The sequence below is a fragment of the Penaeus chinensis genome, chromosome 16, assembly GCF_019202785.1.
Source record: "Penaeus chinensis breed Huanghai No. 1 chromosome 16, ASM1920278v2, whole genome shotgun sequence".
In the NCBI taxonomy this organism is placed as follows: domain Eukaryota; kingdom Metazoa; phylum Arthropoda; class Malacostraca; order Decapoda; family Penaeidae; genus Penaeus; species Penaeus chinensis.
Window position 1 is genome coordinate 3,481,416 of NC_061834.1, and position 10,000 is coordinate 3,491,415.

Below are 10,000 nucleotides of genomic sequence, written 5' to 3' on the forward strand. Positions count from 1 at the left end.
ACCGACGGGCGTGAGGGAGAAGAGGAAGGGGGACAGGGAGGAAGGGGGGCAGGGAGGGAGGGGGACAGGGAGGGGGCAGGGAGGGAGGGGGACAGGGAGGGGCAGGGAGGGGGAAAGGAGAGGGAAACCTTTGCCTCGTTCTCGCTGATAGGAGCACGAGGAATAGGAGCGGGGGAAGGGGGGAAGGGGGGGGAAGGGGGAGGGGAAATCGGGGACACGACACAACACGACGCCAGGTTCTCGAGCGTCTGCTATTGTCTCTCGGGCCCGCCGCTCTCCCACGGCGCTTCCTCAACCACGTGACTTTCCAAACGAAAAAAAATATATATATATAATAAAAATAAAGTAAATACATTAATGAAAAAGAGAGATGAGAGGTACCACACAGCCACAGAGAAAACATCGGCGTCGGCAACAAACAAGCGACAAGAAACAAAAGCAAAGAAACTCGCAACAAAGGAGAGACGAAGAAAGAAAGAAAAAGGGGGAAAATAATAACCCGAATGTCAGGAATGTAAGCAGAGGAAAGCTGATCTAAGCCACGAAGAGGGGAAAACAGATAAGGCAGAGGACATAAGAGTTCTGACCTAACAAAGGAACGCGACACCAGTTTCCTTTCCGTGATCAGGTGTCTGCTCTGCCCCCTCCCCCCTCCCCTCCCCTTCAACCTCTAACACCTCCCCCGCCCTCTCCAACTTCTAACGCTCCTCTCCTGCTCAACCTCAAACAACCCTTACTGTATCCCTTCACCCTCTCACCCTTTCTCTTCATCCACCCAGCTTTCAGCCTCCTAACGCTTTCCTTCTTTCCTTTCACCCTTTCCCTTCATCCTCTTCTTTCACTCTCCCTTCCCCCAACCCCTCCTTCTTTCCCTTCACCGTCCCATCTTTCACCCTCCCTTCCCCCAAACCCTCCCTCTTTCCCTTAACCCTCTCACCCTTTCCCTTCACCGTCCCATCTTCCACCCCCCCCCCCTGTCCCAAACCCTTTCCCTTTTCCCTCCACCCTCTCACCCCCCCCCCCCCCACACATCCAAGCGTAACGTCCTGGGCCTCTCCTGCACCTCACTTTCACAACCATATAGTACTGAGGGAAAGTCGGCCGGGGTTTGTACATATACAAGCAGGTGGAGTCCTATTGTTCCTCGACCCCATTTAGGAGTGATATTAGGTGATCGACGTCTGCAGGGGGGGAGGGAGAGGGAGTGAAGGAGGGATGGAGGGAGGAAGAGAGATGGGGAGGGAGGGAGGGAAAGAGAGAGGGAGAGGAGAGAGAGGGAGAGGGAGAGGGAGAGGGAGGGAGAGGGAGGGAGGGGGGAGGGGGGGAGAGAGGGAGAGAGAGAGAGAGAGAGAGAGAGAGAGAGAGAGAGAGAGAGAGAGAGAGAGAGAGAGAGAGAGAGAGAGAGAGAGAGAGAGAGAGAGATAAAGAGAGAGAGAGAGATAAAGAGAGAGAAAGAGAGAGTACAATTACGGTGAGAATAACAGCCCAACGTTCACGACTCTTGCTAATATGCCCATCGTAAGGGTAATTGCGGTTCGCATGGATAATAATTTCCTCCTTTAATGGCCAGATAATTGAGTTTTAACGCTGATAGATGGAGTGAAAATTGTTTAACGTGCAGGAAGCAAAACTAAGAAACTGAGACATGCAGGAATAAGCCCCCCCCCCCTTTCCTCAACCCCCTTGCCGAGTATATAAAAAAAAACTTTGTTGTCATTCCCAACTTATCCTAACATTTACATATTTCAAAATGAGTTTTCTCTTACGAAAACACGGGCTAATAAAGCCTGGTCCCAGATACACCGTCTGCCAGCTTTAAAACGGCTCACAATCTGATGTTTTCGTGAAATTCCGCGCTTGTCAGGCATTGCGACCTTCTTTCCACCGTGTCCGAGCGGCATTGTTTTAGTTTCTATTTGCTCGTGGTGACTATAGTGACCTTTGTTTTGAGTCGAACACATAAACCTCGCAAAAAAAAGTTTAACAAAGTCAATGCATTTGAATCGAGGAAGTGGAGAGAAAAGTCACCTGTTTACCTACCAGTCAGGCTTCTACCTGGTGCGTGTGATCCCCTGTGGTCGGACTAGGTCATGCCCCTGGGAAGGTTTTTATGGCCAGCGAGGTCGATCAGGAGATAAGGGTCGAATCCTCGAGGTGCTGTCTTATGCCGTGATGTCCAGGAGCGGTTAGGAATATTACCTCCTCAGGGTATAAAGACGTCTAAATTCATCCAAAGAATCTTGACATCTTCAAGCAAGAGACTCGCTTTCGTTTCGCAGGGGAGCGTGATAACGAGTGGGAGGATTTATCTCTAAGCCCACGCACCACACTGATCCTGATCTGTCCGTTGATTTACCTTGGGATTCTTGGCATGTGTCTGAGACCAGTGAGGCGAGGGTCATTACCACCAGGAGGAGGCTGACCAGCAGGTAGCATTCAAGCACGCGCACACACGCAATACCCGTCGCGCAACACTGATACAAATATGTAAGCTCGTTACATCAGCTAAAACAAACTTTACAAACTCTGTTGCGCACAAACACCTATATGCGATCGCATATTATCTCTCTAGTGCTTTATCATTGCACGATAAATTATCGTAGCGTCTCCGCAATTGCTCATAAGAGGGGGAGGGGCGAGTTCGGGGTACCGCATGGTACCCGGGCCTGTTTGGTGGTACAATGAGATAAACCTGCTGGGACTCGGGAGAGGGTGGGAAACCGTGTACTGATAAGAGTCAGATTGATTTGTTATCTATTATTACGTGTTCGACGTAGGTATCCGGACCCGATGTGTTTGTCAGAATCCTCATAAACAAAATGACCATTTAACCTTCCTTGTACATTAAATTAGTCGCTCTTGTCAATTCGCCAGTAATTCTTCTAATACATTTAAGTATCATTAGCGCATACACCAGTCCTCACTGATCTCCCTAAGTGAATATCGCACTGCACTGCAAATGCAGTTCCTCTGAATCTGCTGTTCCACTTAAGATGATGATGAACAAAATATCATAATGATGGCAGAGTCTTGGACCTGAACAAAAAACTTAAAACAACAACAGCAGAAACACATCGCTAAACCTGTCGCCGCGTGTTACACTCCCTTCTTAAAAGCAACACATTTCCACTTCCTCCCAAGAACCACGCGCTCTGTAAATGAACGGACGAGAACCGGGCTAAGAAACTCACCTGCTGGAGACGTTGGAGGAGGATTACTCATCTACCCTTGTGACGTCACGAAGAGGGTCTTGACCGGGAGGCGAGACAGATATGATACTGTCATGCCCGAATTATCTCCAAACGGACTTGGAACTCCTCCCTCGCGTACTTGCACTTCGCGGTGATTCGACACGATAATCCACTTAAGGCTCACGAGCTTAGTATTTCCACCGATTCACCCGCAGCTAAAATCAACAATATGGTTGTGTTGAAATCACCGATGACCCCATCCCATTTTCTTACAAAGGTCAAGAACTGCCACCTCAGGCAACGTTCCCACACCACCATACGCTGCCAACACCACTTACACGTGTGTCAAGAACTTAATTATACATTCCAATACTGCTTTCCAGGGCCTGTTATTCACCATTCCATTAGTAGAGCTTCGCTACACCATTGCACATGAACAAAGTTCCCCGTCCACTGACAGAACAAACTTCAGCCAACTTGACTTACGGGAAGGGCGCTCGGATGCCGATGTACGATGACTTCCACTGTGAATCAACACTCTCGCAGCTGCGTTTGGGGTTTTTAATCTTTATATAAATTATCCTACACATTAAGGACATATTCAAGAAGTCATTTAAGTATAAACATGATTAATAAGAGAATGCATTACAAAACACGATGTAAATATCGGCGCTTCGACATCGTTCATGGGAGACGGTGGGATTTTCTCTTCATAGTTCAAACTCTTGGTCCATTTTGACGAAGGGGTTTGTGAAGTACTATTAAAGGACAATTTCAGCGTACACTAAGGACATTAAACGGCATCAAAGAAACCTAGAAACTGTTCCTATTCGCCTCTTAAAGTCGAACTTGGAAACTAAAAGGAAATAGCCTCTCCTGAAGTTGCCAACTAGACAATTTCAAATAAATTTCGTGTTCCTTGATATACCGTACTTTTTCTCCTTCTAATCATATCTAACATTACGAATGTTCCCAACAATAATTCAAATTAGACTGGGAGTACCTTCTATGCAACAATACAGAAGATAGTTTTGCAAGCAATTGAAATAACTTTGAGTCACTCATGTGTTTAGCGCACTCGCTCTGCCTGTTTTAGCGGCGGGAAAAGTTCGCGTCCCACAACAGGTTCATCTCTTCTGACAGTTGGGCTGGTACGATCGCACATTTCTCTTAATAGAAAAAAAAGAATACCATTCTCACGTTATGCGCGTCGTCCCAAGGATGGCATTCATTTGCATTAATGTCATATAAGCTTTTTTAGCATACAATTTTCTTTAAAGAATTTATAATAGACGAAATAAGTGCTCATAACCGTTCATTCATTCTGGTACAGGCGTCCTAGAGGTATGGGGGGGGGGGGTACTGGATGTTGAGGTGAGCGCATTCTTAAGAACTCAAGAGCTTAAATAAAGAATTCAAGGACTTGGAAACTTAAAAAAAAAAAAAAATAAGGCCTTAAGAATTCACGATCTTAAGAACTCAAAACAGAAATGACGAATTTGAGACACGTAACAAAATAAGAACTCAAGTATTCAAGAATTCAAGAATCCGGGATCTGGTACTATACGATGACGAGATATTAAATGAACTGTCTCGCCGCTGCCTGACTTGTGAATCATAGTTCTGTGCTAGCAACAAGGGTGGATGTTTTTTCATAGTACGCCGTGAGCTCATGTCTAATATTATGTAGGATATTCATTCATATACTGTTAGAATCCTTACATGAGAATAAATTAATAAACTGATACATTGATGAACAAATTAAAATGGAGAACACATTTTAATATATATCCTCAAAAAATAATTATATTTTGAAGTCGGTAGGACTGTAGGTAAATACTAGATTGATTTATTTCAGTATTATCTGATATCTTCATTCGAAAGTAAAAAAACATATACAAAATTCTATATTCAAACACGCATATTCTATTCCTGAAAAAAATCACAAAACACAAATTTCCAAGATGGAATGATACGGAAAAGAAAAACAAAGACAAGAAAGCAGGTGAAATAAATAAACACAGTTGTATGAACATAAAAAAACAGTAAAACATTCCGGTTAACCGATACCCTATCCATTCTCTACCGTTAGCATCCATTCAATTATCATAATCTTCCCCACCATCCGGACTCTACCCCCCTCCCCCACCATACCCCTCATCCCACCCCTACCCTCCATCTCCATCCCCTCCCTACCCCCCCCCTTCAAAAAAACACTCCGGATACGCAAAGAAAATGTTAAAAACTGTCTCCGGATCCGCTTATATGACCCACGACAATTGGCTGAGGAAGGAAGGGTATTCTAATAACCGATCTGCGGAGGGATAAGTGAAGGCAGAATCAAAGGAGAATAGGAAAACATAAAGGGAGATACGAGAGAGAGAGAGAGAGAGAGAGAGAGAGAGAGAGAGAGAGAGAGAGAGAGAGAGAGAGAGAGAGAGAGAGAGAGAGAGAGAGAGAGAGAGAGAGGGGGGGGGAGAGGAAGAGGGAGAGAGAGAAGGAAAGAGGGAGAGAGAGAAGGAAAGAGGGAGAGAGAGAAGGAAAGAGGGAGAGGGAGAGGGAGAGGGAGAGGGAGAGGGAGAGGGAGAGAGAGAGAGAGAGAGAGAGAGAGAGAGAGAGAGAGAGAGAGAGAGAGAGAGAGAGAGAGAGAGAGAGAGAGAGAGAGAGAGGGGGGGGGGGAGAGGAAGAGGGAGAGAGAGAAGGAAAAAGGGAGAGAGAGAAGGAAAGAGGGAGAGAGAGAAGGAAAGAGAGAGAGAGAGAAGGAAAGAGGGAGAGAGAGAAGGAAAGAGGGAGAGAGAGAAGGAAAGAGGGAGAGGGAGATGGAGAGGGAGAGGGAGAGGGAGAGAGCGAGAGAGAGAGAGCGAGAGAGAGAGAGAGAGAGAGAGAGAGAGAGAGAGAGAGAGAGAGAGAGAGAGAGAGAGAGAGAGAGAGAGAGAGAGAGAGAGAGAGAGAGAGAGAGAGAGAGAGAGAGAGAGAGAGAGAGAAGAGAGAGAGAGAGAGAGAGAGAGAGAGAGAGAGAGAGAGAGAGAGAGAGAGAGAGAGAGAGAGAGAGAGAGAGAGAGAGAGAGAGAGAGAGAGAGAGAGAGAGAGAGAGAGAGAGAGAGAGAAAGATAAAGAGAAAGAGAGAGAGACAGAGAGAATTGTAATCTAAAAAAAAATATCAAGTACACAGATATCCATCATATCACACACAATACCAGCAATTATCACCAACAGTCACCATCGGTCAAATATTTCCTACAAAAAAATCACCAACAGCAAAAATGAAAATAAAACGGAAAAAAACAACACAGCCAACAATAGGACAGTCTCTCAGCAGACGTCGATAGCGAACGGAAACGCGTAATTTCGCCGGTGGCTGGAAGGGTTCGCCGCGGCCTTGGCTACACTGATCGGCGATGAGCTGGGGGGGGGGGGGGGGCAAACATCGCGGGGCTGGAGGAAGTGAGGGTATATTTCGGTGGAATTACACCCGCTTGGCTGATTGCGAGTGGGATGGGGGGAGTGGTGGGGGAGGTAGGTGGAGGTTGTTGGTAGAGGAAGGGGAGGTGGTGGGTAGAGGTAGGGGAGGTGGTGGGTAGAGGTTGGGGAGGTGGGTAGAAGTTGGGAAGGTGGGGAGAGGTGGGGGAGGCGTAGGGTAGGTCGGTAGAGGTGGGGGAGATGGGGGCGGGGAGAGGGGACGTGAGGAAACAGGGCTGTCATTCCGATGAAGGACAAGAAAATACCCTCCGATTTCCAGTATGGGAAATAAACAAATCCTCTGGGCAGTAACTGGCAACCATGCTATTAAGGCGAAGGGGCTTTCCAAATGAACCGAAAGCGACAACCCCCTCCCCCCCCCCTTCCCCCACATATCCCTGTGTTGCCCAAGGAAGTTTAAACACAATGAAAAGGACTAGTTACACGGACATAAATTTCAAGACACAAAGAGAAAAACGTCTTGCAGGTCCGGAACAATACAGGAAAGAGCGACGTGGGAACGCGGGGAGAGAGAGAGAGCAAGGACGTGAGGATGATGTGGAGATGAAGAAATGCGCTAAGAGAAATGACACACGATGGGAAATGTAATCTGGAAATGAGTTTTTGAAGAGAAGTGGCAGAGAAAATGGCGGCAAGTCAAAATATGAGCGAATAAAATAAGTTTTCGTAGAAGCGGAATCACAAAAGAAAACGGAGTATGAGAGAGAACAGCGTCATTTTCGAAAATAAACTTATACAAGTAAACTCATAGACGCCAGTTCTGACCGCATGCAACCTTGGATACCTCAAATAAAAATACACACAAGGGAGAACACACATGCAAATCCACACTCGAGGCCACGAAGAAGAAAAACACGCTAAGGGGACAAAAAAATTGAAGATTTTGGTGGAGCTACTCCCACTTTACCTGTTCCCAGTAAATGTCACGGCGTGTGAGAAGGCGTTGAGGAAGCGTTTGTTGACACTTATGGGGTTCAGAGGCTAAGGCTGGCAGGGGAAGGCGAGAGGGTAAGGGGGAGGGGTTGAGGGCGTGTCCTGTATAAGCACAACAAACACAGTTTCCTTCTGTTTAATGACTTTCAACGGAAGCCCTGTCCGTGGCCGAGTATCCTGTCGTATCCAAAATCCCTTAGTGAATAATGACGTGGGACTTATTACGTATGTTAAATCTTATTCACGCCTTTTATTTACTAATCATAAGAATTCCGAATGAAAAAAGAACGCTGTCCACGATATTTAAAAAAAAAAATAAAAAAATCGAAACACTTCCTACTACCCAATAATACACACATCAGAAAAGGAAAAAAAAAAAGGGAAAAAAAAAAACACACACACAAGAAAGGAAGTTACATGTACTGCCTCGTCGCACAAGACAAGACAAGGCATCTGCCAGCTGACGCATGACTTCCTCTCGCAGGTTGTATGAACCTCCACCGTTAACAGGGACACACCAGCCTTAACTACCAACACATCTGTTAATGACCGGACTATTACCTGGCCTCAAGATATACGCCTGGCTTCCCTGTGCATTTCATTTTAGATCTTCGTGTTCGCCAAAGCTTGTATTAAACTTTCAGTTAATATTAATAAAACTGGAATAAAATAAGCCTACAATAAGGAAATAATAAGACGATGTAAAAAAACAAATAAACAAACACGCAGAGAAATCTACGGAAGAGAGCACTATATATTCAGAGGTAAGTATTTTTATTACACCATGTACAATTACAGTAGTCACAGAGTACTACGTCAAATATATACAAAACTATAATCACGATTGCCCACGCCTGAGCCGATAACTAGGGTAGCAAATACACTTACTTAACCAAATAGCAGCGGCAGAAACGACGACGAACACGCAAGGAAGTGAGGATAAGTAACCCCCCCTCCCCCCTTTCGCCTTTCCTTCCTATTCCCATCGTCAGTCCTTCCTAACCACTTTTCCCTTCCTTCTCACTCACTCACTCACTCCCCCGCTCAGTCAGTCAGTCACTCACCCACCCACCCACGCATTCACTCACACACTCACCCATTTACCCACCCATCCACTCACTCTCCCTTCCTCACTCTCTCCTCTCCCTCATACCCAATTTCCCACCTACCTTTTCTCTCCTCCTCCCCCTCCCTCCCGCACTCCTTCCCTCCTGCATCCTACTTCGCCCTCCGGTCTGAGTGAGTGGGTGGCCGAAACAAGAAGAAGAAGAAGAAGAAGAAGAAGAAGAAGAAGAAGAAGAAGAAGAAGAAGAAGAAGAAGAAGAAGAAGAAGAAGAAGAAGAAGAAGAAGAAGAAGAAGAAGAAGAGGAAGAGGAAGAGGAAGAGGAAGAGGAAGAGGAAGAGGAAGAGGAGGAGGAGGAGGAGGAGGAGGAGGAGGAGGAGGAGGAGGAGGAGGAGGAGGAGGAGGAGGAGGAGGAGGAGGAGGAGGAGGAGGAGAAGAAGAAGAAGGAGGAGGAGGAGAAGGAGAAGAAGAAGGAGGAGGAGGAGAAGAAGGAAAAGTGAAGGAGAGGAGGAGGAGGAGGAGGAGGAGGAGGAGGAGGAGGAGGAGGATCTCGCAGCGGTCACACAAGACATTTACTCTGCCTGTGGCCAAGCCCTTTCCACTCGTGATGTCATCGGTTCTCCGCTTCCCTCGCTCGCTGACTCACCGACGAACTCCGACCGGACAAGGTAAACGGTGTAGATAATGTATGTACGCGGCCAATGTATATGCATGGGAGTATGTGGAGTGGACGAATCTATAAACATGTATGGATCTGTCTGACATGTTTGTTTGTGTGCGCGCGCTTGCGACTGTATCCTCCTTCCTGTCTGCCTGTCTCCCAGTCTCCCTATCTGTCTTCCTGTCTGTCTGTCTGTCTGTCTGTCTGTCTCCCTGTCTGTCGCCCTGTCTGTCGCCCTGTCTGTCGCCCTGTCTGTCCATCCGTTGTCTCCCTTGAATTTTCTCTGTTGTTGGGTGTATTTTCATGTACACTATATATGCAGGTCTCATTTTACGAAATAATTATTATGCAGAGCAAGGCACAGAGAGAAATGTGAAAAGAGAAAGACTGTGAGGAAGTGGGTAAAAAAACACAGACATATAGAACCAGAGGATAATTATAACACATAAAGAAAGGAAGGGTTGGAAAGAGAGAGAGAGAGAGAGAGAGAGAGAGAGAGAGAGAGAGAGAGAGAGAGAGAGAGAGAGAGAGAGAGAGAGAGAGAGAGAGAGAGAGAGAGAGAGAGAGAGAGGAGAGAGAGGAGAGAGAGGAGAGAGAGGAGAGAGAGGAGAGAGAGGAGAGAGAGGAGAGAGAGGAGAGAGAGGAGAGAGAGGAGAGAGAGGAGAGAGAGGA

At 46.6% G+C, this 10,000-nt stretch overlaps 1 protein-coding gene across 6 annotated transcripts in view; it reads right to left on the reverse strand.

The window, feature by feature from the left end:
• The window catches only part of LOC125033480 (ecotropic viral integration site 5 ortholog-like), a 328,628-nt gene that overhangs the window by 207,515 nt on the left and 111,113 nt on the right, over positions 1 to 10,000 (reverse strand). Inside the window, exon 1 of one of the 6 annotated variants that reach the window (XM_047625032.1) lies at positions 3,192 to 3,645. The exons of the other annotated variants lie outside the window; for them this stretch is intronic. The gene's annotated coding sequence lies outside the window, so the exon portion shown is untranslated. Of the gene's footprint in view, positions 1 to 3,191; positions 3,646 to 10,000 lie in introns of those variants that run through there. 6 annotated transcript variants of the gene reach the window in all.